The sequence below is a fragment of the Strigops habroptila genome, chromosome 9 (assembly GCF_004027225.2).
Source record: "Strigops habroptila isolate Jane chromosome 9, bStrHab1.2.pri, whole genome shotgun sequence".
In the NCBI taxonomy this organism is placed as follows: domain Eukaryota; kingdom Metazoa; phylum Chordata; class Aves; order Psittaciformes; family Psittacidae; genus Strigops; species Strigops habroptila.
In genome coordinates, this window is record NC_044285.2 from 5,219,332 (window position 1) to 5,246,582 (window position 27,251).

At 39.5% G+C, this 27,251-nt stretch overlaps 1 long non-coding RNA gene across 1 annotated transcript; it reads left to right on the plus strand.

Annotated features, from left to right (window-relative positions):
• Positions 1–27,251, plus strand: LOC115613015. Its single transcript, XR_003993256.1, has 3 exons — positions 1–90; positions 26,396–26,529; positions 27,199–27,251. It is a non-coding gene; the product is annotated as an uncharacterized LOC115613015 (long non-coding RNA).

Genomic DNA, 27,251 nt, shown 5'->3' on the forward strand with positions numbered 1-27,251 from the left:
AGCGGGCAGTGAAGAGCTTGCTGATGCTTTTCACATGTGGGACATCCTGGTTTGATGTCAACAGATCTGCAGTTGACTGATGCTTCCAAGGTATTCCCCAAAACTTATCTGGCAGTAAGACCACTTCCCACCTTTTATCTTCTATATCCCCAAGGAAGAGGAAGTTTAGTTTTGTTCCTCCTCTTTGCTCATGAGAATGTAAACTCAAATCTTAATATGCTTTAGCTCTACGTCAATGGGCTGTTTCTGGGGAAATTGGTGTTTTTGATGACCTTATTCTGAAAATCATTAGTTAGCCACTCCTAGGAACTGTTTGCTACCTTATGGACTTTTCTGATTCTGGTCTAGAGTTTTCAATATTTACTAATGAAAGTAAACGAGAATTAAAGGAATGCTACTGCCTGCTGACTCGCCAAAGGTGGTTTTGAAGTAGAACAGACACAACAATTTGAAAATCTTGATCAAGTTTTTTTACTGTTTAAAAAACACAGTATTTTATGGATGTCATTTATACACCAAAAAGAAGAGGGCTATTCCCAATATTATCTTTATCTTCTAGACATAAATAACAAACAACTCTGGTAATCAAGATTTACTGCCATTGTAATAGGTTTTGGCATCGTTTATGTATTGCAGGGAATGTTAACATAATGTTGACTTTCAGGACTGAGGCCAGGTTTTTTTTGATTGTACGTTTTTTCTTTTTCTTTTTCTTCTTTTAAGGCTGTATTTGTTATAAAAAAAGGCCAGTGTATTTGTGGTTTTTATGGCATTCTAGACTGTTTATAACACTGTTTATATCTCCTAATCAGAAAGTTGAAATTATCTGTGACAATGTGAACACTAAAAAGTTGTATACTATGAAAATATTTCAATAATTAATGCATGCACTATCTAGAGCAATTGACAGTGAGGTCATAAACATAATGGGCCATCTGTGTTTGATTTGTATCTGAAAATGCTTAAAGGGAAAGGCAGGTAATTCAGGCTTCTCTTACAAATGTAGACAGGCAAGATTTTTCACCTTCTCAGAAGGTTGTTGAACCATTTCATTACTTTAAAGAAGAAGGGAAAAAAAGTGTTCTTCCAGGCTAGAGCCTTTTAACATGCTTGCATTTTGCTCCTGTATTCTCTGACAAGCAGAGCGCACCAGTGGGACTTTTAGTTTTCTTTTAGAGTACACTGAGGGTTTTCATTCTCCCTTATTTACTTTATATTGTTTACTCTCTAAAAAAAAATGCCACTTCAGGCTCCTGAGCAATCCCACTAGCTCCTTTTGCATTCTGGGACCTGGGTTTAAATAGTTTCCTTCGGACCTTTCCAAGTTCAAATCTGCACTGGGCTGTTGAAAGACAGCAGAACTTTTATGCAGGGATCTGGCTCGTTGCGCCTTTATGACCCTTCCCTGGATTTGCCCCAGCTTGTCTCCTGAACCTTTTCTCTCTTGTGAAAGTTGAGGTTCAGGTTACCTGCATATCTGGGGTAGGATTCAATTTAGCACTAGATTTCTGTGCTGTAATGGGGAGAAATAGATTGTCTTGCTATCGCTGGGAATAAGTCTTTATCTTTGAACTTATATGTGTTGGCATAAAGCCAGTATCAAGCTGGAATGGCTCAATAAATAAACAACCAAATACCCCTCTTGTTTTCACTGGCTGATCTGATGACAGTCGGACTCCTGCTCCTGGCACCGACTGAGGCTTTACTGAAGGAAATGCCATTATCTCTCCTGTGCCAGGCAGAGATTAATACATTCTTAGAAATTGAATCCAGGCAGGACTTCTAAATGATTTCATGTGACCTCCTGTATATCAGGGCTACTAAATACTACAAATTACCTATGATAAAACCAGAGATTGTAACCTATTTAAAGCTCTGCACAATTTTTTTCCCCTCTGCTCTGGTCTTTCTTGTTCCCCAAATATTAAGTGTAGGCAGAGAATAGGTCATAGCAAAGTAGAACTAATGTCTACAGAAACTGACTGAAATATATCTGGGTAATCCCACACAGTAACAATTCTGTCACTGTCCCTGATAATCTGATCTAGGGTTAATTTCCTTCTCAGATCTGAAACTGGTGATGTGTGATCCTGAGCATGAAAAGAACAGACACCAGCTACCACCTGTGGGATTGCCCCTGAAAATTTTGACCACCTCTTTAGCATCTCATCCCTACCATTGCAAAACCTTTGATGTAGCCAAGGGAAAAGAAAATGGAATAAAGCAGGACCAGAAGTGAATTATGTCACCAAGGTGTGACAATTATTGATACTCCAAGTACCTGCTTAATGCCCAGGGCTCTGAAGCATAAATATTTTCTTAATGTTGAACCAAAGAGTAACAAGACAAGGCAAGGCCCCAGATTCACAGAGTAGTAAGAGGAAGACTTTGCTCTATGGATGTTGAGGCTGCCAATGCACTTTTCACACTTGCATAAGCATCCTCCTCCTTTCCCCATATCCTCTCAAATAAGAGTGAGTATCAATTGCTGGGTGTTCCAAGCCAGACCATGAGGAAGGTAACGTCTATGTTGTCTCACTTAATGTGGATAAACACCCTTCACCTATGTTTAGCTTCAGATGTTCTTTGTACCTACAGATTGAAAAATTTGTCCTAAGAGCTATAGGAGAACATTAAGTTTTTGCTTTTTAGAGAGCAAAATTTATCTTAGACACTACAAATCCACTGGTCTCAAAGTTTAGCAGTATTCAGTACTGGGAAACTGCATCTTACCTCAAAGCTGAGTTCCTGTAACTTCTGTTTCCACTTTCGTATCTTGTCATGTTGTTGGCAGCAAGGTCAAATGCCCCACATTATCCAATATTCTCCCTGCCTATAGGTACCACTGCTTAGAAATCAAGTCCTCCTCCTGCCTTTTTGTTTAGCTGTAGAAGTTGAGTTTATATGTTGCACAGTAGTGCTTGTTCCTAGTACCTAGATTATTTTAATCTTTTGGTTTTACCTTCAGTATTTGTCTCCCTTTAGAAAGTATAGAGTTGGACCAAGCAATCTAATGATTTATTTTACCAGTGGTTTTTTGTGAGAAACAAGGTAATTTCCTTGTTTCTATTTGGATCTTTCTTTTTTTATTCTAGCTCTGGACTCCAGAGAGTTTTGGCCTCTTTATGCTAAAGCATTGAGTAGAGGTGAGATTAAATCCTTCAGGATCAACTGTTTTGAGACTGTTTTGCATTGTATAAAGGTAGCCTTGTTCCCTGGTTTTTGCTGTATTTAGCTACATTACAGTAAATACAGAGTACCAGATTGCTCTGAATCAAAATCTTGTCCTCTCCCATCATTTTCTAACATAATAATTCTTCCTGTCGTCTACAGATTTTATTAGCACAATTTTATGTAGTATGTGAAAACTTAATAATAAAGTTCATTTTATTGTAAACTGCAAGCTGGGTCAAACCGAAGCAAAATGTGACCCAAGCATTGTCTGTGATAGGGACTTAGGGAAAGATCATTAGGAGCAGGACTCTGCACCCTCCTGGTTTCATAATCAGCAGTTAAAAGACATCCAAAACTGATGTTTAGTATTACTCAGCGGAGTTTCATGGGTTTTTTTGGTTTTTTTTCTTATTTAAATCCATATATACTTCTGTTCTCTGCAACATCTATGAAAATTAGTTCCAGCATTTAATTTGTGCTGAGGAGAAAAATACTTTTTTGTGACAGGTGCCCTACATTATATGATGAAAAATAGTGAGTAATCATTCTCTATGTACCTTCTCTACTCTATTTTTTTATAGGCCAGATATTGTGTCCCCTCTTTTATTTTTCAGGTATTCTTTACTTAAAAAAGAGGCAGCAAGATTCTGTAATGTTCTGTATCTATTTTGATCAGAATGACCAGAACTCCCATGGATTTATATACAGCTGGAGGATATTTTCTGGTTTTCATTCTCTACCCATATTCTTGTATCTTATTTTCCCTTTTGTGGAGCACTGAATCGATGCTTTACAGTGAAATATTCACAATCACTGAGATCTTTCTGACATAGATGTGTCTAGAGCCTGTATATGTGTCTGTATTGTAGTTGCATTGACACAGAGTTTCTCCTGTTTTTTCTAATACCCTGGCACTTAGTACTGTGAGATCTTTTAGCCTGGGTGGTCATTTGTCCATATATGATCAGCACAGCTGGTAATATAAACTCAAAAGCTCTGCTCAGTTTTCAAACTGGATATTTATTCTTGTAACCATCTCATCTTATTATAGCTCAATTTAAGGCTCTTTGCTGTGAAACCTTCTCAAAGTCTTTCTAAAATCTCTGTACCCTTCCTGGAGACACACATGCATTTGTTGACTCTTTCAACAGAGCTTTATGAAGATGGGTTTGCGAAGACCAAGGAATGGGCTGGAGATCACTTGGCATTAAAAACTCGTGGTTTTGCTTGGTTAAATTTAACGTAATTTCAAAAGGAGAGCATGGTTTTCTACTTAGGACCGTGGTCTGGCATTCAGGATATACAGGTTATACTCCTTCTCTGCCAAAAATCTGTCTTACATCACTACACCATCTTTCTGTGGTGTAGTTACCCAGAAGTGCAATCATTACTTACTTTTCCACCCTCCTCTATTTAGCTTCTAAGCTTTCCAGGGTAGAGGCAGCGCATTTATATGTACACACATTTGTTAAGGTAAAATAGTTTGATAAAGACATCAAGTTACTGCTTTTAATTAAGCTTTATTTCACTCTTTCAATTAATATATTTTTCCAAATTTTGGTGATACATTATCTCAATGGGAATATTTATTTTGGCCACCAAATCAACCAGCATGCCATAAGCAGCTTTCAAATTCTGTTTTATTTCAAGTAAAATGATTCTGCTCTTATTCTTCAGTTCTAAAGAAGCTATCCTGGTCTCCAGTACTAATAATGTCAGCAAAAAAGCCAAAGACTTTTTTCCCTGAGATTTCACTAAGGTGCGATAATTAAGAAATGTGAAGAGAACAAAACAACCACAGTGCCTCTGCACTGAAGATGTTGTGTCTTAAGAGTCTGAGTAATAACTGTTGGGCCAGTGACCATAAACCTGTCCTATAAATGCAGAATATAAGATGGGATCGGGGGCATTGCCTCACAACAATTATGCCAGCAGCTAATGGCAATATCCAGCAGGTTATCCGTCCTTCCTCCCTCACCGTTTAAAGTGACACCATCCCTGTTTTCACTCTGCATCTATCATAAAGACACATTGATTTCCTTTCGGAGGAAAACACATATTTCTTCCCTCCTGCAAAGAAGATAAATCTGACAGATTTTAATCAAATGTAGTTGTTCACAACTATAGAAATGTTTCCAGTGTCATAGATGAAAACCTTTATTTTTTTTCCTCTCTCTTTTTTTTTTTTTTTTTTTTTTTTTTTTTTTTTTTTTTTTTTTTTTTTTGAAAAGGAGCAGGTTTCTGGAAACTGACTTTATTTGGAAAGTACACCTGTGCTAAAAATCTTACTATATGCACCAGCAGTTAACATTTCAGAATGCCCTATGGGCAGGTTTAACTTTACTGCCCTCCAACATAATGGGTGTCTTGTAGTGGTAACCATGAATACTGCTATAGTTAAGGGTCTGTCAGTGGTTCTATCATAAACTCCCCTGTTTCCAGGGTTTTTATAACTCAGCCATAAAAACTCTCTCCAAGCTAAAGCTTAGCTTACCAAGGCAGACCTGATTGTGATCTTGGAAAGGCAGATGATACATATCCTTCTGTCTCTTCTGAAATTAGCTATGATCCCTAAGGAAGGGCTCTCACAAACCATGGGTGCCATACATGTCCAGCAATATATGATAGATGAAGAGAGAATAGTGTCTTAGAAAGGCTTTCATCCTCTTCAAATGGCAAATAAATTGCTGTTTTTACTTTGAAGCAAGAGGAGTCAAACAACACAGTGCTTTCCAATTTAAATTGCATTTTTACTTCAGTCTTTTATTTCTTAAAGTAACTTTTGCAGTTCATTACTTCTTAGCCTGGGCCACAGGCAACAATTTGATAGCATTTAGAAATGTGGAATATCATTCACTCTTTAAGTGTTATTCTGGACTTAAATTTAAAAAGTCCTGATTTAAATCTGGACTTTAATCAGTGGGAATGAATGTGGAAAGGGGTATCCTGAAGAAAAAGATCAATCAAATTGAGTAGAGCCAATGTTCAGAGCAACATAGAAACCATGGCTATTGCAATGCTGGAAGAAAGGAAGTGGTTTTAAAAATGTAAAATTACAATTTAGATTTCTGCCTATTTGACTGTAGGTTTAACCCAGCTTGTAGGCAAGGCTTGCTGCAATTTGCTCCAGAAGTAGAGCAAATGTTGGTGCATAATAATAATATTCTATAATGGCAGCTAGTATAGATTTGAAATAAATTTTACATTCTTTGGTAGAATTACAATTTGATAGATGGATGCCAGCTGTGTTATGCTTCTGATGCTGTGTTAATGCCCACTAATTAAAAAGGATACAGCAAACTTTGGATACTGGAAATAGTTTTCTTCTTTTGGAGCGGGAAGAAGTGTTCAACTCTGCCAGGACATCCACAGACTTTCCATTTCATGGTGGTAGCTATCTACTGACGCTTATGTGCTCCAGTCCTCTGTTGTGTTTCTGAGCACCCGAAAGCTGAACACTCATGAAATATTTTGAATTTGAACCTGTATGTTCAGGTCGATGGTGAAGAAAAAATAAAGGAAACACCTTGAATGGGACTATTTAGATCAGAGAACAACAGGACAGTGCTGAGTCCTCCTAAAGTGTTTTGCTAATATTTGACTAATGAAGCTCCACCTCTGATCATTTTAAACCCGTACTCTGTTATTGTAACTAAAAGATTCTTCAACAGCTTGAATTTGGTCCAGCAAATCTCTCAGTCTGATTTCAGCCACAGTCTCCAGTTGGGTAGTAGCCAGTGGGTTAAATGGTTGAATTTGATGCGAGCAACCGTTGCATTAGGCAACCTGCTAGAAGAGCTGGCACTTTCACACATCTATTCCTAGTGCTGGGTTATATCTCTAGTATTTGACATTTTTACTATATTAAAATTTGGGCTCTAAGGAGCAGGAAAATAGTGACTCAAATTGTCGCCTCTCCTACAGTGGTTTTATTTCTGGGTGCCATATGAGGCGTGTGGCGTCTATTGCTGCTCTTATGCCTAACTGAGGAATAGGCATATTTGCTTTGCCCCATCCTCTGGATGTCATTTTGGCAAAGCTTATTTGGCTTGACCGGGGGAATAACGTGGGCCATGACATAAGCTGGCACTGCCTTGAGGGAGAACAACAGTCCAAAGCGTGGTTTGGTCCTTGTTCCTCCCCTGCTCTGACCTTGAGAGAGCCGATCTGCTCCGTGCCTGCTTCACACTCCAACCCAGAGGGAGGAAACTACCGATCCACCTCTTCCAAAAAGCAGTTTGTAATATTTGCAGGAAGAACTATGGAAAATAAAACCAAATTAAGTAGAAAGGGGAAAAGTGCCTTTTGTTTGCCATTTCTACATTGATAATGGAACATTAATTTAAAGCAGGACCCTTTTTGGAAATGAGTCAGATGTAAGTCCTGGCCAAAGCCATTCTTACTTTTAAACAGTGTTTTTGCTTCTGTGTTGCAGGGAGCTTTTATGACTCCTGCCCTTAAGCCAGATCATTCAGGCCACACTTCTTCAGATCTAAGCCAACAAGATGATGTTCTGGTGACCAAGCTTTTCTCTAACAGTTGTGTGTTTATGCAACTTCTTTCTTCAAGATATCAAGGAAGTTTCTCCTTTTAAGGAGTCTAGTCTCCCAGTGATCTTGGGGTGGATTTGCACATTTAAGTCCCATCAAATGCTAATAGGAATTCCTTGGTCAAATCCTCTGCCCCGTTCCTCTTCATGCCTCACTGGGAGAAAAGAGCCATTAGTGTGTTTAAAAGTAAATTTCAAGGTTTCCTTTTTGTCTATTCCAATGGCTGAGGTTTATTCCTCTCGTTCTTTTTATTTTATTGTGAGGCACCTTGAGTTATTTGCATGATAAGACACCCTGTAAATGGATTATATTGTAATGCATTGTGTAGGTTTAATGCTGACAACAGCTTGGTTTGGAAGTAAGATAGCAACTTAGATTTCTAGTTTCTGATGTGCCGTGCAGAGAAATGCCTTTTGAGAAGCATGAGGCAAAGCAGGAGGGATGAGGAGGAGGCAGCCGGAGTTAAGTTGTATGAATAATGCGAGGGAAGGCTGGCGTTAAAGAGGAGCTGAATACATTAACTTCTCAGCCTCCAAACTGGAGACAATCAACAGCACAAACGCGAGTGGCTCTCCCCTCTCTGCTGGAACAATTAATGTGGTTTTTCCCTTCATTTTTTCCAAGGATAGCATTTTCTGGTAACAACCTTTCCTATGTGATGAGTGTACCTTTGCAGTCACTGTGCCCAGAATATTATGTCATTATATACTACCTACTTATAAACTGAAGCTGGTCCCCTGGAGAAGCCCCATATTTCAGAAAAAGTGGTGAAATGAACAAAAATCTGTTTTTTGGGGGGAGGCAGATTGCTCTTAACTCTCACCGGACCATGTGATGAGTGCTGGCGCAGGATGTTTGGTAGTCTGAGCATAAAGCGTGGAAAACATACACTCCCCAGGAACAGTATGTTTAAATCCTGGCAGAAACAGCCTGGCTTTTCCTTCCAAGGTAAATATGCAGTTTGCATTGAGTGGGTATTTTAGATAACACCATTGAAATACAGACTTGGTGTTGGACACTGAAGTGCTCGTCATCTATGTTGAAGTCCTGCACATGGCTGCATTTAGTGTTACACGCTTGAGATATGCTGTGAAAGTGGTGCAATTATTCCTCTTTCTCCCTTTCATTTGCAATAATTAAACCCACCAGATTTTTAAACTTTGCTCCTTACAACTCTAAGCTTGAATATACTGATAGCAGTTAGACCAAAGATGACTACTCTGTTTCATTTGGATATCTTTTGCTTAATTCTGCATAGTACCCAGCACCCTTGTGCTGGTATAAAGTTCCTGAGAACCTCTTCACTTTTTGGCATGCACGTGGTATCATTTCACCCTGATAGAACTATTCACATATTAATCTGCAGTTTGATAGATAATGGTAAATATTTTAACCAACAGTGTATTATCTATACTGGTTGAAGCTGGGCAGTAGCGAAAAATTTATGCATCACTTAAAATGAAGTGCTGCTTAGAATCACTTTAGGTTTCATATTTTAACTTGAAGTAGTCCTGAATAGCTTCTTTAAAAGCACTTTGATCATTGTACTCTTGAGGAAAAAAAAAAGAGGGGAGGGAGGGGGGGAAAGAGGGGAATATCTTTTGGGAAGAAGCCTTTGAAATCATAAAGTGTAACTAAACTTAGTCAGCATACTGTGACTTGTCAGGGAAGGACTGATCCTATTAAAGCTCCACTGCATGTGGCCAAAATACTTTAAAGAGAATTCTGTAGATTTCTGTGCTTACTGACATCGGTGTGGCACAAGAGGAAGATTGGCTGCTATGTGGTGGTGGTTTTTTTTTTTAAGAGAAAAAGAACTGCTTAGAAGAGCCACGAAAGCATTCCTGATTTATGCCGCTGTATTGGGGGTGATGCAGTTTCTGGGAGATATTGTCACTTGATTCAGCTTTCTGAATCTGTGACTGTTCAGAAAAAGGGAGATTTTGATTTACCAATCCATTCTTTTCAGTTAAAATATATAAAGCTGCTTGTCTTCACTGCAATTTGGATTGACTCCACAGTTATGCGGAAAGAATTGGGCACTAACTGTATCCCTTATAGATGAGTGGAGTGTAAATCTGGACTAATTCTAGCAATCTGAGGGAAGCGATACGAGGATATGTTTCACTTGAGTGCATGGTCTTTATGCCATTGCACTCCTACACTGATAAAGAGATGCTGCACAGTTGTATAGCAGACACCAGACTCATGGCAAGAAACTTTTAATATTAGTTTAAATTAAAACAACTGGTGCTTTTAAAGAGAGGAAGAGGTTCTTTGTAAAGTACAAATAAATTCTCCATCTCTCTCTGCGAAGACGTCACTAACAATTCATTTAAACTCTTCTCGTAAAAAGAACGTTTCTTGTTCTAACAAGAAGTTTTGCAATCTGGAACAACATGTTACTGATCGGGGAATTTGGATCTTGGCTGCTCCTGAATGACTCCAGATTTAATTCCAGTCATGCCTGTGCTGTTGTTGCAGATTTGCATAAGGGAAATAGAACATACTTTAGAGAAATTAGTGTTACTGAACTATTATTTGATTAGAAAAATTAAAGTAGAACCTTCTTTTATCCCTAGCAGCAGTACTGTTATGTCCTTTTGCCATTGAAAATGTTTGAAGCAGGTGAAATCAAGGCTGCACGAGTGGTATTACATTTCATGAAAATATCTATCACACGCAGTGTCCTTTCCTTTTGTGGGTTCGCCTGTTTGTGTGGCTTCTGCACTATGTGGGGTGAGAGCATTGTATCCAAGATAGCCTAGGATGCAGAAAAACATTGTAAAATAAATTAGCCTGCATTTGAAATCAGAAAGAAATCTTGCTTTATACACAGGGAATACAAAGACTGATATAACACTACTGTTATCTGAAGGAAAAACAGAGTGATCAAAATGGATAACAATTCTTCAATTAAGTGACAGATAAAACTTTAATTAAGACAGCCTACTCGAGGCTCAGGATGCTTCATGTGTGACTAATTCTGACTGGCAAAAATATTAATTTTAACAAACATCAATTAGGAAGTTTTTCTCTGTAGCTGAGAAGATAGTTGCTGCACGCCAGCGTGTGTGCATGTTTATGTATATCTGTGCATGTAGGAGTGTGTGACATCTAGGGACCAAGCAAGAGGGTTCTCACATATCCCCCAATATTGAATACAAAGTTGTCTGGTGTTTAAGCAATGTGTCTAAACACACACATGCATGTATTTCTCAGTGCTATAGGGTGCATTGAGCATACATAAGCACCAAAACCCCACTGGTTACATGACTGATTTGTACCTAAGGCTGCATCCAGCACCTTTCAGTGGTTCACCAACTGGGCACCCATATGGGATTCTTTGATTTTTCATGTGCCTAAAGTGAGATAAACTGGGTGAAAACCTGGCCGCATTGCTTCAAGCTTCTATCAGCCCCAGGGAGAGGTTGCAGCTCTGACTTTCTCCTCCAGCTGAGGTATCTGGGGCTAATTCCACCTTTCAGAGCCCTGGAGCTTCCCCATGGCTTGTAGCCCCAAGGGACTGCACAACTGCTTGTCCTAGAGCCAGATCAGGCTGAGGTCAAAGGCATAACTTGTTCTCCAATTTTTGGGGACTAAGGTTACACCACTGATGTTACAGGAGAAGTGCTAAATGGCAGAATCAGCTGCATGTAGTGGCTACTTTAAAGTATTTTAGCCCTGTGGCTTGAGCGTTTAGGTTACATTTTAGCAACTGAGATGACCATTCTTTACAGATATTAAGAACGCAGAGCCTTGTGAATAGTGGAAAATTCAATATTTCATGGCTATCGCAACTCATGCTCTTTTTTCAGTAATACTAGTGCATTGTAATTCTTATTTTGCACTCTATTATCCTTTTACACTGCCACCCAATGTACTTTCATCTTTTGGAAATGACTCTTTAATTTAGTGGCTAAAACTCAATTTAGGATATTTTGTTCTAAACAGTGTGAGCTTTGTTTCACAGGAATAACAATGGGGCTTCCATGTTTTTTTATTGTGACTTTTAGAGTAAAAATGCAGTTTTGTAAAGAAAATGATCCACTTTTTTTCCCCTAAGTGCTCAATCTGCAAACTCTGCCTAGCCTTGCACACCAGGCTGTGTTCCTCCTGTGGTACGAGTTCTTGCTACCAATGCAGATATTGATACCACATCCTTCCAGTGATGCCTCTTTCATGTTAAACCAAACATAAAGTAATTAAACCAGAATTTTCTTTGCAAGATATGGAAAGAAACATGATTCTAAAGCACCCTGGAAAAATCTTTCGAGGAAACAAACTGCTTTTTTAAATAGGAGTTTTTTCTTTCTCCAGTGTAAAGCAGAACTTTGAATTTTGAATGAAGTTTATCCTCTTGTGTGGGCCCTAACATGAAAGCTTTTATCCCCTCTCATCTCTTGGAAACTTCCAAACCATGTTTAACTGGGACATTGGGACAGTCCCTTCAGCTGGCCAGAACAATTTCAGTTCCAAACATCTTTATAAGGAAATGCAAGAGCAGATGCTTGTTTCTTTTTATTGTGTTAGTGTCCAATTTACTCAACAGTAGTAGCTACAGAGGACTTCTCCCTGTATTACTATAACTTTTAAATCTTTTTCTGTGTGGTTATCAAAGTTTTTTTTCCATTTCAGCTGCTGATTTTATTGCCTAATGCTGGCAATATTCAGTTATCTTTATCTCATCTGATCTATGCTTTTTATTTGAGTTGCAAAAGACCACAGCCACGATTCAGCCTAAGAAGATAAACTAAAGTAATTCAAGCCCAGTGAATGGTTTTATTCTCTTGTGTTCATACTTTCATAACTTAGTACTTGTCTGATCCATTTTCAACTGTAATGTACATATAATCAACCTTTTCAGACTTCTCACAAGAAAAGCTTTTGTTCACTGTGCAGTAATCAGTATTAAAGGCCTCTAAAATGGTGAAAGTCAATGATACTGGTGCATTGTCCAGATCCATTGTTGTTGATGAAGCGAACTGATATTGCTGTGAAAGACCAATTTCATCTCAAAGTTTTTTCATCTGTGGTGATCACAACATTTTTCACATATTGTTCTTCACAATCATGTAAGTTGGTACCCACCTCTGATATTTCATTCTAGATGTGTTTGCTTTTTCTTCCCCAGAATGATTTGCTGGCTTGGAAAAAAGCATTGAATGGTCTCAGTCCATTAATGGAGCCTCTACAGACACCATTATATATGGGCTATATATATTACAACATTTGAATCTGTGAAGATAAGTCTTATGGCAAGAAGACACTTAATCACAGATACGATTGTGTCACTATTAGATTTTAAACCTAAAAAGAGAAGCTCTTTAAAAAACAATGAGTGAAATGGTCAGATTTTTTTCTAGGGGAGCACTGTACTATATGCTTAATTATAAACCTAAGACTGGTTACAGAGTTTTCAAATCCTTTAACATTAAGCTTGTGATTAGATGCTTTGATGTTTGAAATTGTTAGGGAGTTAATAATGTATTCTCCCAATTTTAAAATGTTTATTTTTGACCCTTTGCAAAGTGGGTTTCTATTTGGGGTGTCAGATAGAAACGAGGTCCTTTAAATTTTACAGTCGCCACTTAATGTGCAGCTTGTGATGGTCTCCACTGCTTTATAGCCTGTTAACTGAAATGCCAGTTAACATTTGGATCCAGCACAAAGGTGGGGAACATCCTCACATCAGCCAAAGCTGTCCCATGGAGGAAGAAAACACTAACTGGAGTTTCTGGCTCTGCTCTCTGTTTGCCCTAAGGGTGTCCAGCTGCTTTTATTAGTTTTACCACTTTATGAAGCAGCTTTGAAGATAGTTGATTTTTGGGCACCTTTTTGACTGGGATACCAAGTGGAAGTCCTTCCAGAAGCTAGTGTCCAAAATGAATTGTATCAGACACAGATTTATGCCTTGATATTGTCGAAAACCATATTTAGATGTAAACACTGCTACTTTTTAAACTAAGTCAAAAGCTATTAGGTGCAATGGCTTTTGTTAGTAAAGCTGGAAAACCCAGACAGCTATTGGTCATTGGAAGCCTCCCTTATGTCTGAAACACAGCAGCAGACTTAGCTAAATACAGTTGAAAATAGTTGCCACATGTTAACTGTATTAGTCAGTTAGACAGTTGCTGACAGGGAAACAGTTAGTATCCATGAGAAGAGAATAAAGCAAAAGCTTCTTTTCAAATTTTCCTATTTCTATCTTTTATTCAAAATAAATATGAAACACCTATTTCCTCATTTTTCTTTTTCCTCTAAGAGAATACGTAGTGGTTTGGATTTTTTCCATCATTTTTCCCCCCTCCCTTTGCACTCCTCATCCTTTTCCCTATTTTTCCTATTTTTGGACTAAGTCTTCCAAATCTTTAATTCTGGAGGAGTTACAAAAGAGAACAAAGGAAAATTGAAACTCTCTGAAGTGGTTGAGTTAGTTTCATTTTTCTTTCTGCTGTTATAACTTTTCCAAACCAAACTGAAATCTTGGATATCATTCACTTATCCAACTAAAGTAACAAAAAGGAAAAATGAAAGGAAATGGACAGGGAAAAGAAATAATTCCAGCGCTTACAAAAATATTGTATAAACTGCAGAAAAAAATTACATTTTGTACCTTATAAAGGGGAAAACACTTGAGTTTTGCTTTATTTTGTTTTTTAATGAAAATGTTCTTCCATTTTTCAGCTGCTCTAAGAAATCCAAAGACTTTAGCTGTTTTCATCACTAGTGTTACTGCGTTTCTCCTTGTCTTGGATCTTGCTTTTACAAGATGCTATCACTGCTATGCTGTGTCTCTTCTGAATTAACTGGGCTTTTCAGCTGCATATTTTAAGTCTACATGAGTCAAACGTTCATTGGACTCATCAGTCATCAGCCCTATATATCACTAATGCCAACTTTGATACTAAGGTGACGCATGTCCTAATTATTTTGAATAACAAGTGCGCTCTTGTGGTAGGACAATATGATTTTGCTTGCTACAAAGTGGATCAGTAGAAAATGGCCACATAATGCAGGATTGCAAAATGGTCATGAAAATGCATGTTGGTACAAAATTGCTCACTCTTCCTTATTTTCACAAGGATGATTTTTTTTCATCCCCTTCAATGGGTCCATTAAGCAACCCCTGGCTCTCTGTAGATAACAGGTACTTGAAAGTTTAAACCTGACAATAAAGTACATGCTTTTAAGTTACTTATATGCTGTAGAATTATGTCACTTGTAATGTGCTATAAAAAATAACTATGCAAATGATTCACCAAAGAGGTTATACTTATAATATTCTTTTTTGTGAATTCTCAGGCAATCTTGGTGAGATAGAGAACACACTGACACTCATGACGCAGCAAAAATGTGGAGCCTGTGGAGACTATGTTGGGCTGTAGATCATAGTGACTTCAGAGGTGGCATGTCCTGTTCAGAGTATGGCATAGGAATTAAATGTTTTGGACTGTCCCAAATGCCTTTCCCATCCCAGTTTAAACCAGCTCCTCAATGATTCAACACACCAAGAATGTGCCAAGAAACAGGCGGTGCTGATCTTTGGTCTCCTTCAAATAGTCTCATACCAGTAAGCAAGCTACTTTGGAGTATCTCTATGCGGTTCTTTAGCTCGCTGAAGACTTTATCTATATTTACATTAAACACAGAAAGTCACCTCTTATTTGCAATCTTTAGATGTTACTGAAGTGGTTGTTATGTTATAACAACATCTATCAGATTTATGTGACCAGGAAGGCTATTGTGCAGTTGTTGCCCCCACCTCTATATCTTGTAGCTACATGTTGTTAGGTGGAATTATTTACCTGATTTACAACTGTTTTGTTCCCATCAGTTATACTGCTACTTCAAGGAGCAATGAGCAAAGTTTTACTTCCGAGTTAAAGTCTTTGGAAATTTTTCTCTTATTCTTTGAGATGTGAAGTTGTCCAGACTATCCATGTTGTAGGCGGGAGGCCATGAAATGCTTGGCAAAGTTATGCCCCAAATCCCCATCTGCTGAATATAAATGGTTTCTAAGATGAAGTTGCCTATTTCAGCTCACATGAAAAACTGAGGAAGGTAAAACATGTGGACCACACAAAATGTAAACAGCTAGCTGATCTTTGGCCTGATCCAAACAAATGCTGTTGAAATCATTGAAAATATGCCAATTGACTTCTGTAGGATTTACAGCAGGTTCTAAGTTGGCGACTACCCTTTCTAGCAAACAAATCTTGTCTACTTTTACATTTCAGGCTTATAGTTAATCAAGTTACCGAGACAGAAATGTCTTTGGCATGAACATGCTTCTCTCTTTCTTTTCCCTGCAACCAATGATGTTTCTCCAGAAATTGCGTCCAAAAAACTCAAAGGCCAGTATTTAGATAAGCATTATCAAAATGCTTCAGCATTAAGCCGTGATAAGTATTTCCTCCTGTTTTTTGTAAGAAAGAAGGTTTTACACAAGCCATGAGTCTTTAACTTTCACCAAGTTAAATAAAGGTTTAGTAAAAGGATTTTGTGCCCTTTTAACCCACAATAACCAGAGTGCATCCTGTGTGACCATTCATTACATATGAAATGGCTGTAATTTATACCAAATGGGGTAGGTGAATTCAAACAGAAAGATACCATAGATGATAAAAAGATAACACTTCTCTGTAACAGATGCTTCATTTTATGATGGAAATGGGGAAGCTGAATGCTGCAGGTGCCAGGCTGACACTAGGCCTGTGGAGAATCATTAGAGCCTCCTCAGAGATCTAGGTTTACTCTGTGTTTAATCAGCCACAGTCAGAAGAAATGGCTTCATTTCAGCTTGATGAGAGCCAGATTACAAAAGGAAGATAGATGGCCAATAAGGTTCATCACTATAAGCATATTGTCTTAATTTGAAGAAACAAGCTGGCATTCTGTGCTGAGGAAAAGTGAAGTGCAATATGGCTAGTATCAAAGCCTAGCTATTTCAAGTCTCTGTGCTCCCCACAATGAAAATATTCTGGCAGTTCTTCCTTTGACTAAAATATTAAAGAAATACTGCACACACAACAAATGACCACATTTACTCGTGAGATACTGTTGCTTTGTGTTCCCAAACACTGAAACCTATTGAAGTAGTTTTGCTCATCTTAACAGTTCTCTAGCCACTTATTTATACTTATGTATATTATAAACAAACATATATGTGTGTGTATACAAGTGAAAAGGTTTGAACTGACTATTGATCAAAAAAGGTCTCTGAGCATAATATGAACATGCACCTCTTAAAAGGGTTACAGTGTAACCATCTATCATGACTTCCCACAACAGCATGGGGACAATGAGACTGTCAGCTGGGGCTTGCCGTGGTGGGGGATGGGATTTTAAAAAAGGAACCCAGACCAAGGAACTCATTCACACAAAAGATAACCAAAACTAGAGATCTCTGTTTTCCAAATCAAACACAGGATTCATTGTTATTACTCAGCTTTTCCTTGGTGCTGTTTTTTAGTCTTGTGCATACACTGACTTTTTGTATAAGCTATTTCTTCGGTGCTCTCCAGAAGAAAGAGTGCTCCTTCAAGCCAGGGTTGTTCTCAGGATAAGAATATGGGAGCCTAACATGACAAAGGGAACGTTACAACTTTTACAGTTTATTTTACAGTGGAATCCAGATGGTTTCATTAAAGTCAGAACCTTTTAGTATCACAAAATCTACACATATCTACAACTGTGATTTTTCAACTTGTATTGTGAATCCATAGGAATTTTCTATGACAAGTTTAACCACCATAACAATAGGTTTACATTTTTAAATTATCATCTCTCAAAGATCTCTTAAAGGAAGTTCTCTGCCCCAGGACTACCCAGATGGTTCATGCAGAGCTTGAGGTGCAAAACTGCTCAGTATCGTAACTATATTTAGGGAAAGCTGGGGACTAAATTAAAGGTAAATTGGGGATGGTAGTAACTTCATCCCTGATCCAAAAGAATTTGTGGGATAAGAGCTTGATGCAAAAACAGCTGAGAGGAGGGAACGGTTAAAGGGGGGGTCTAACTTGTAAATGTCTTGGATTAAAACAAGAATTTTGTGCCTTGATACAGGGGGCAAAGAGGAACTGATGGCAAATATGAAGCAAAGGCATGATAAAGTCTGCAGAATTGAGCTATAAGTTGGTCTTAAACAGTCTTTTTAACAAAGTCCTGGAGGATATTGTGCTTTGTTTGAGGCATGCTATAGCAAAATCACTATGGCAGGGGAAATGGAAAAAAGATGAGCAGAGGACTTCCCAAAAGCCAGGGCCTGAATATGTATTCTGAGATAGAGCATAATATGCAGAATAATAGTTTTGTTTTGCTTTTGTCCTTACACCCAAATCATGTCTGTTTCATTAGGTCTTCCTTAAACTACTTCTTAAAAAATCTGATTTGTTTTTTTCCACCTTCCTTTGTTCTAACTTCACCCATCTTTGCATGTTAAGATGAAAGCGAAGCAACTCCTACTGACTGGATAAGTCTGAAGGGAATAAGGAATTTGACTCATCAAAATTATCTCTCCTCCTACACCAATCATCCCCCCCCCCCCCCCCCCCCCCCCGAAACACTGAAGAAACACACTCCTTCGTCTGTCACACATTTTCCTAATGTCTATTCGGACTAAAAGCAGAGTGTTCACAAGCAAGCAGCTGTTTTTAAACAGCTCAGGCTCCACCACATCTGTGTTTCTGCAGTACCTGCTATGCTGCTAGTCCAAGACAGCTTGAACTGCCGCCTTATTTTATGGCTGTACTGACACAATCCTGCAGTGAACCATGCGACCCCTGAAGTGTTTAGAAAGGTGTATTTGTGTAAGGGAGACTTTTCCTCTGGAGTAAATCAGGGTCTCCCAGATAATCTCGCATGAACATATTATTGACTGGTACCTTTCCCTTGGCAAGGAAGGCTATGTTTTTTGGAAAACGATCCTCTGAAGCATTCACAAAGTGGAGACTTAGGAAGCTTAACAATTGGTAGAAATATTATCATCAGCTATCATGGTAACATTATCCAGCCATTCCCACCCACAGATACACACACACACGCACGCTGGATTTTGGCTTCGAAAGCCCTGCAAATAATGCGCTGTAGGTGTGTGGTCCTCAAAGTGTTTAAATGTTTGAGGATGAAGTGAGCAGGAACATCTTGCATCCACCAGCTGAAAGAAGGTTGGGAGAAGTGGGGGGTGGATTTCCCTGGACAGATGATAATTCTCTATCCTTCTATGTGCTGCCAAACTACCTCAACTAGTGGGGGTTTATAAACTTCTTTGGTCTCAGAAGAGCAGATCTTCTAGTGTTTTTTGGAACACATGAAATGCAGTACAATTAAACAGGAGAAAAAATTATTCCCAGGGCCCTTCATTCCCTTCCTTTCCCCTGTCAAGATATTACTTAATTTAAATGCTGCCAAACTTAATAATGAAAGATGACATCCTCTGGTGCGCCAGTGCTCAGTGCCCAAGCAGAGAAGCATGAGTGGCTTTCTGCACTCCTATCTTTGCTAAATTCAACCTGGAAAAAAAAGTAGAGCAAATTCAGGGATACTGTAATTAGCAGGATTTAAAATGGTCTCTTCAGGTCACTTGTCTTGGCCCAGAATAGCCCAATAACACAATACCTGAACTGAGGTGTGTCTATGCCATCATATGGTGCCTACAGTGTAAGTGCCACCAAGTCAGTTAACCCAGGTATATGTCACCCACAAATACCCCATAAAAACAAACTGCCCTGTAGCAACATCTTCTCCTTACACAAAGAGTGAAAAGTGGATGGAGTACAGGTTAGAGATAAATACCAGGATTTGGTGAATATAACCACCAGGGATTCTTGAGGAGGAAGAAGGAAGGGAGTTGGTGCTTGTTGAAGACCTGGGAAGGTTTGGGGTGAGGGAGGTAACAGGAGTGAAGGTACCCTCCATGTTTTCTCCCTCCTCCACCTTCCCACAAGCCTAATACCCTGCTGAGGTGATGAACAGAGCAGATGAGCAGTGCCAGACGTCAGTTCATTGCTTTTTTAAAATAAAATTAAACCTTTTTTTCCCTTTTCTAAAAATAAACTGTGTGTGAATCAAAGAGGGAAAAGAAAGGTAATGCAGAAAGATACAGAGCAGCTTATTAATTAGTCTGAGGTGCTCTCAATGCTCCTTTATATATGGAAGGGCTAAAAACGCAAACTACTGAGGTGACATTTTTGCTGCTGCTGGGCCTGTGGAACATTACTGCAATGTGCAGACCACCTTTGCCTGGGTAACTCGCTCTCAGTATTATCTCAGTTGGGGTCACACAAAACCAAATGGTGGTTGTAGAAAAAGACTTAAGGTTTTGGCACAGGGGCTGGGGACTGGGATTTGTGCTGGATTTGTGTAAGAAGGAATGTTTTCCCTCAACATGTCTGTTCTCTGCAGGTGAAATTTGGTGGGTTTGCCTTGTTCCTATCCTCATCAAAATGCTATGCCAAAGCCTTCTTGCAGGGGGTACTTCATGTTCTCTACTGCAGCAGCCTTCACAGGCTTGCTGGTACAAAACAAATGTTCTTCCCAAGGTGGTCCCTGTTCTGTCTGGTCTCTAACGAGGCAACTATAGTCCCTTTTCTGGAAAGCCATAGAGTGCTGCAAACCGTGGTATTCACCTATGAAAGGTCAAGGTCAGAGCCTGCCTGGCTGTAGGTTTGCATACCTTAATCACACAAGCTTAATGGCCTTTTTCTGTAGCCAGTGGAGTGGAACATCATGTGATGTCTACTACTGACTTCCCAGGTACCACCTACAGCTCAGTCATGGATCCAAAGCAAAGCTTGTGCTCCTGTCTCCGGGTCTGCAAGAAGACACTTTAACCACCTTGACCTTGTGCCTCTGATACCAAATGTGGAGCAAAGGGAACCTATGATACCCTAAGTTGCACATAGGTGGTAGCTGAACCCGCTTTAGCAACCCCAGGGAGGAACTGCGGGGGTTTAAACCCAGTGGCTGTTCTGCAGGAGCGTACTGCCTGTGGGAAAAGCTATTCATCTCCTCTAGCTATGGCTGTAATCTCTGTTCTTTCACCTTTAGCTATGGAGGTTTCTACTTTAAAAGAAAAAAAGCAGCAAAATAACCTAAAGTATACCTAAATTGGTAATGAAATCAACTAGGGAGCACTGCATGTACATGATGAAACGCAAAAGTTGCATCTGTTTTGTGCAGCAAGTACCAAGAACAGGCTAAACTGTTTTTAGCGCAGTCAGTGACATTATGCTCAGGATAGGCTAATTTCTATGTGTCAGTAACCTCTCTCCTCTAAATGGCTACTGTTTATCAGTTACAAGTTTTGGGGAGTTAGTAGCTGGTTGTTTTGATGGGAGATCACCACCCGAATGGTACCAAAAGGTACCAAAACAAAGAGAAAGTCATTACTGGTTTTGAATGGTTTCAGAAACTAGTTTTTCTCTTAAATATGATTAAAGCATGCAACACTTACAGAAAACAGTGAATGGCCATGCCTGAATCCATCGCCTGAATGCTGCGTACCTCCTTTCCTGCTGTATGTCCCCTCATTTCCTTGCTAGGTAGAGGGAGGCTGGTAATTTATGACTCCTATTAATACAGTAGGCTGGATGTGTTGACAATATATCAATAATTATTTCTGGCAAGACCCAAACAGTATAGTATGGGTCTCTGTAGGATGACTCATTTTACCAGAAGACAGATATGTGTGACCTGAGTTTTATGACAGATGTCAAATATATCGAAATGTGGTGTGAGGAAGATCATCTTATTGGCAAAGTAATGAGAAGCCAGTGGGAAGATTAATGTTAAAGCTGAATTGTGTGGTGCCTCCTTCACTCTGTGTTTTGATAAGTGATGCTGGGGCAGAAGCGAAGGGGTTATCCTCTGCCTTGTGTGGGCCAAAAGTGGGAGAAGTTTGGAAGAGCAATAATGTTAACCAATGTGACAACCTTAACTTTCATAGGGAGATCAAAAATCAAACAGCTTTTTGAAGGGGAGGGAATTGTTGCGGGGGGTTGACAAGCACGACAGTGCTAGGTGAAAGGCCAGCTAACCAGAGAGCATGGCCTAAATCTTTCAAGGTGACTGCCGTCGTGACAACTTAAATGGGTCTTATTTTCAGCAGTGCTAAGCCTCCCACCTTCTGAAAATCAAGCCCTTGTGTTTCATGCTGGCTGCCACAGAGCGGGGATCAGCTGCCAGCATGGGAAGTGTAGGCTCAGAAAGCCTCTCCTCCTGCAAAGCAAGCACAGCAAGGCTTTCTTTGCAGAGCTGGGCTCTTTACTGTTGGATAGCAGTTCCCTGTCTCAGGCTCACCCACTGGAGCAGCTCTGTGGTGTCTTCGGAGTTCTGGTGTAGGCAATCATGGCCCTCAGGTGCCATCAGAGTGATGGCTGCAAAGGGCTCACCATCACATCTTTCTCCCTCCCCATCCCTTACCCTTGGCTCCTTAACTTCACTTTCAGATTAGAGCTTTAGATCCCATCCCCAGGGATGCAGGCTAGCATTGCTTTGCTGTTCAAAGACCACCCCATTTGTACAGAGAAGTCCAAAGGATTAATTATCCCTCCATTCCTTGCTCTTTATGGAAAGACAGTGAGGAGCTGCCTCTTCAGGCAGTGAGAGAGAAAGCCTGATTTGTAGTGAAGGCAGGAAAAAACCCCATCTTCTAGTTTGATAATTTTTGGTCCTGCAAAACCACTGTTAACACTGCATGAGGAAGTTGTTGGCTGTTACCCAAAACTGCAACGTTATATGGGAGCAAGGTTTTGGGGAAAGCCTGTGCTGCAACGTGCAGGTATTTTTGTCTTGTTTGTGCAAAAAGGCCCTTTTTGAAGTGACACTGGTGCTTCAATGTAATAACAAGGTCAAGCTTGAAAAAAAGAAATTATATACTTTGAATAATTGAGCTGTATTTTTAGCCCTCATTTTGTGATCTGTGTCACATATATATACGTGTGTGTGTGGCTCATTTCCCTGTTCACCAGAGACGCTTTTGCCATATTCAGGTTTGCTACCTAGAGAAGAGGCACATGGGCACTCGGTGCACTAAAGACACCTCTTAACTTCTTTCAACACGAAAAAGAGTTGCAGAGTTTTTCTTGCCTTCTCTTTTTCTTGGAAAGGTCATGATTATCATTTCACCACAAATAGGACAATTTTCTTTCATTCAGCTCTAATAGTGGCACAAATTTAACTATATTGTGCTAGCAGGCACTGATATATTAATTAAAATATAGTCTAATTATTTACCCTAGTTAGTTCATACAAATCTCAGTAGTGTAATCAGTGGGCTCCCTTAAGGATTTTTGCCATTTTGAGCAATAGAAATGATTTATCTTTTTTTACTCTACTCAGGAATACAGTTAATATGGGGTTTTTGCTTCCAGGTCGGTAGTTCAGTGGCCACCATGGCCCTAGTCTATGCAGAGGGATTGTGCAGCCACAGTCACACTGACTGCTGCTAATAGCTGGAAAAAGGCTATAAAAAGTTATTGTAGGAACTGTTGCGATGGGGTGAAGCGACTCTTCCCAGCCCCACTTTGAGGTCATTCCTGACCTCGCGCTGGTTCCTCTGCGGTACATTTGGCCACACATAGCCAGAATGGTTTCTGAGAAATGGTGCTCTGATATTCTTCAGCGTGAACAGATGTGGAACAATGTTTATACAGGGAAAATGTTCAGCCTGTTTCGTAAGGAAGGGAAAGGAATGCCTCCTGGCAAAATGGAGGCAGAGCACTAAGATGATAGGGATCTGAGCCTGTATTAAAAGGACAAGAGAAGCTGATGTTTAGAGCTGCAACATAATTTGGGATGCCCAACTTGTGTATACTTAGAGCTTATTTGCTGCCAGGTGTTTGTTTTAAACCCAAGTGGTATGAAGGTTGCAAATGGCATTGTTGAAAGGGAAGTAAAAAGCTTTCAAAGCAAAGAGGTGGAGGAGAGGAAGGAGGTGAAGTTGAGGAGGGCTGAGACTGACCCAGCCTGGAACTTGCAGCCCTCGTAATCTCGTAAATGCCTTTAATGCCCCCCCCAGCATATAGCCATCAATCTTCAAACCCCATCTCCAGAGCATGGAAAATTGAAAAGAGTGGGTCAAGAATTCCTGTTTTTGATTCACTTGTGGTTTTCTTTTACTGCCAATCCCTACCTTGTCTCACCTCCACTTTTTTCTCAATGAGAAAGTCAAGCAACATTGAAGAGAAGAAACTGCATCATCTGAGCTGCTAGAAAAGACAGCAATGCAACTCTGTACAGCCCTTCATGCATGCTCTGTAATTAATAAGTGTGTCCTTCCCCCTACTGAAGAGAGGGGCTTGACAGATACAATTTGGGATATCGAATACCTAGCCCAAGTTATCTGTTGTCGGTTAAACTAGTGTGGGTAGCACCTGTTAACCAAATTCTCTGTAGGAACTGTAGCCCTCTTTAATTATATACTTCCTGCAAACAACCGCTAAAAAGACCAAACAGAATTTAACATACAAGCTGCAGAATCAGACTTTTCCAGTGAGACAGGGCAAGACTATGTAAAAATCTGCCTTAAACAGCAGAGTCATTAGGGTTCCTGGTAGTGCAGCCTGAATCTCTTTGGAAATCAGGTACCCTTTAAGCACATTTTTGTCATAATATAACCAATCCACCTTCTATTACATTTCCTCTCCCTGTTCTATTCTGGTTTAACCATGTGTGAACCAAGCTAACATGATTAGACACCTTGTTTTTCACCAGTCATTTCTGCTTGCAGTCTTCCATAAAGTGCTTCAAATGAATTTTAATATGTTGATGGTACTTACTGGAGAGATTAATATTCATAATAAATACCCCTTAGAAATAATATTCAGCAAATCCTTTTGACAGAGGAGTCAGGGCTGCTAACGACAATAACTACTACAAAATGCAATTTGGTCAATTACTTTAATTAAATTTCACTCTGTAATGTCTTCTCATTTATGTAGTAAACTAATAGGGGGAAAGTACATCATCCTTATTTGCCTCCACTTAAATGTCCAAAACTGCTGCCTTATGTTTTGTTTTAACATTTGCAGCTCTCCCAGCTTCTCGGAACAGTTGAGATAATTATGGGTTTTACAAATGAAACTTATTCTTCACCAAGAAAGGTTGAGACTTTCTTTTGAATATGCTTTCCTAGAATAAAAACCTTGGCTACACAGATCCTAATCTGGTATTTACAGACTAGCTGATTTTGGATGATGCCAGCATTCCAGTGTAAATGGTAGAAGTGTCTACATTTCATCAAATGCTTTTTTAATTATATTGTTTGAAATTGGAGTAAAAAGGAACACAGCTGTCTAGAGATTTTGGTAACATACAGGTTATAATGAACTCATGAGAAATAACAGCAGCAGTCTTTTTAATGCACTTTACTGCACTGAAGAAGGAATTTTACACTGTGGGCTACATTCTCAGCTGGAGTAAATTGCCATAACTCTGATTTCCTCACTGTATGACAGTCTGGTTCTAAGCCCCTTGCTTAAAAAATTGCACTCTTATTTTCAGCAGTTCATATAACAGAAGAGGATTTGGCCTGGTTTTATTATGGTGCAATTGTGTGTAAATATTAAGGTCATCTGTTATCTGGAAAAATGCATGAATTAACTTAGAATCAGTAACTCCGATCCCACCCTGTACCAGTAAAATCAATAAAGCTCGTTCCGTGAGCACTGTGAGTATTCATGTCAACAACCATCATAAGGCATATGGGAGGGTAAAGCAAGCGTGTACGCCAATTTTATGGGTGGCATTGTTTTAGGGAGCTGGTGCTTTAATTCTTCTGCCACCCCATTAGCCGCAAGTAAAGCTTCAAGAGGGAGAAACAGCTCATTTTTTTTAATTATGGGGTAAACTGAGGGGGGCAGAGGGGGAACTCCTCTTCCTCAACAAATGTCTTAGATGCCAAAGGAGAAACCATGTTTTTTTCCCCTGTGTTTTCACTAAACTCTTGTAAACTGCAGCAGTTTCTTCAGCAGGCGTCCAATTTCTGTGCTGATGCTATAAATTTTGTTGGGAAGATGAAGTCCTACAGTGCAATTAACTCCAAAAGTGGTACAAAGCAACAGCACACAGATACCAGGCTGCAGTACTTAGCACTTAACTCTGAAATTCTGATAAGCCCTATCAACTCAGGGTTGTGTTTAATGTTCACTCCTGCTTATATACTGAAGATACAACCTAGCGGTCACAGTGTTAACACTCCCCAATATCTATTACAATTAGTTTTTGATTAAGAGGCCTAGCATGGCTTTTGAAGCCTTTTATGTTGTGTCAAATGGCTAGTGATGGAGTGAGATGCACAGACACCTCCCAGTAACAAAGCATCTTGTAAAAGGTTTCAAGTGAACTATTTTATCATCCTAATGGAAACCAGATGACTCTAACTCCCCCTTTAATTTCAACTATTTACTGAAGAGTCCTTGTTTTGAATTACTTAAAGATTTATTCCAAACCACTATCTCATGCATTAAGAATCACTAATAACAAAGCCATTCTGAGCAGAGCAAAGCTTTTAAAGAATGTGACTATGCCATTGTATTTATTCTTAAGTTTAAACCACCTTTTTTTAGTGGCTTTCACGTTTTTATATCTCAGTTTATTTTCTTGGTGTTGTTTTTTATTTTTTATTTTTTATTTTTCTTCCTTGAAATTCCATGCACTTTTTTCTCCAGACGTTTCCAGTCCATGCTGCAGTTTCCTGCCCTGCTGACAGGGACAGCAGGCTGAATTTTGAGTGGCGGAGCTGAACCCGTGCATGTGCTTCTACGTCCCATCCTCTGGAGAGTGTTTATTTTGGATCTCCTCGGTAGGTTTATCAGAGGAAGGATTGACAAATGAGGGCCTAAGGGGGAAATCATGTCCACCATGCACAGTTTCATTATTTTTGCTGAGCAGTAGAAGTTTCAGAGGACAGAAGTGTCGCTTTGTGTTAGCTGCTCTGGCCTGATGGCTGGAGTCACCCCAGCTTGGCAGCTCTCCCCTGGAAAACCAGGAGGACTGGGGGATCTGTTTCCTCTGCCCTTGCCCACTATCTCTTTCAGGCTCATCCCTTCCTCCCAGCCACATCACTTTCTGCATTGCTGCAGAAGGAACCCTGAAATAACCAGGATTAACTGGATTAGCGGTGCAAAGCGAGTCTCCTTTCTCTGCTGCTGCAGTATCTGCTGCCTGGGGTACAGACCATTTCCATGGAGCCTTGCAGAGACACAGAAATTGCTTTTAATGAGCACAATCATGAACTGGTTTTCATCCCAAAATGTGACACTGTTATTTACATCTGTCAGTATTTTACTGAGCTCTCCTGCTCCCTGTGGACACCACCTTCTAAGATGTTTCAGGCAACACAGCTGCAATGTTCTTTTGCCAAAATGCCCTTTTGACTCAGACTGTAAAGTTCTTCAGTATGTATTTTAGAGGCATTAAAAGGATTAAAGAATGACATAGTTAATTAAAGATGGATTTATTTTTTTTTTAGGTAAATTTATGAGAGAAAGATACATGTTAAGAAAGAAGAAAGTGAAGAAATAC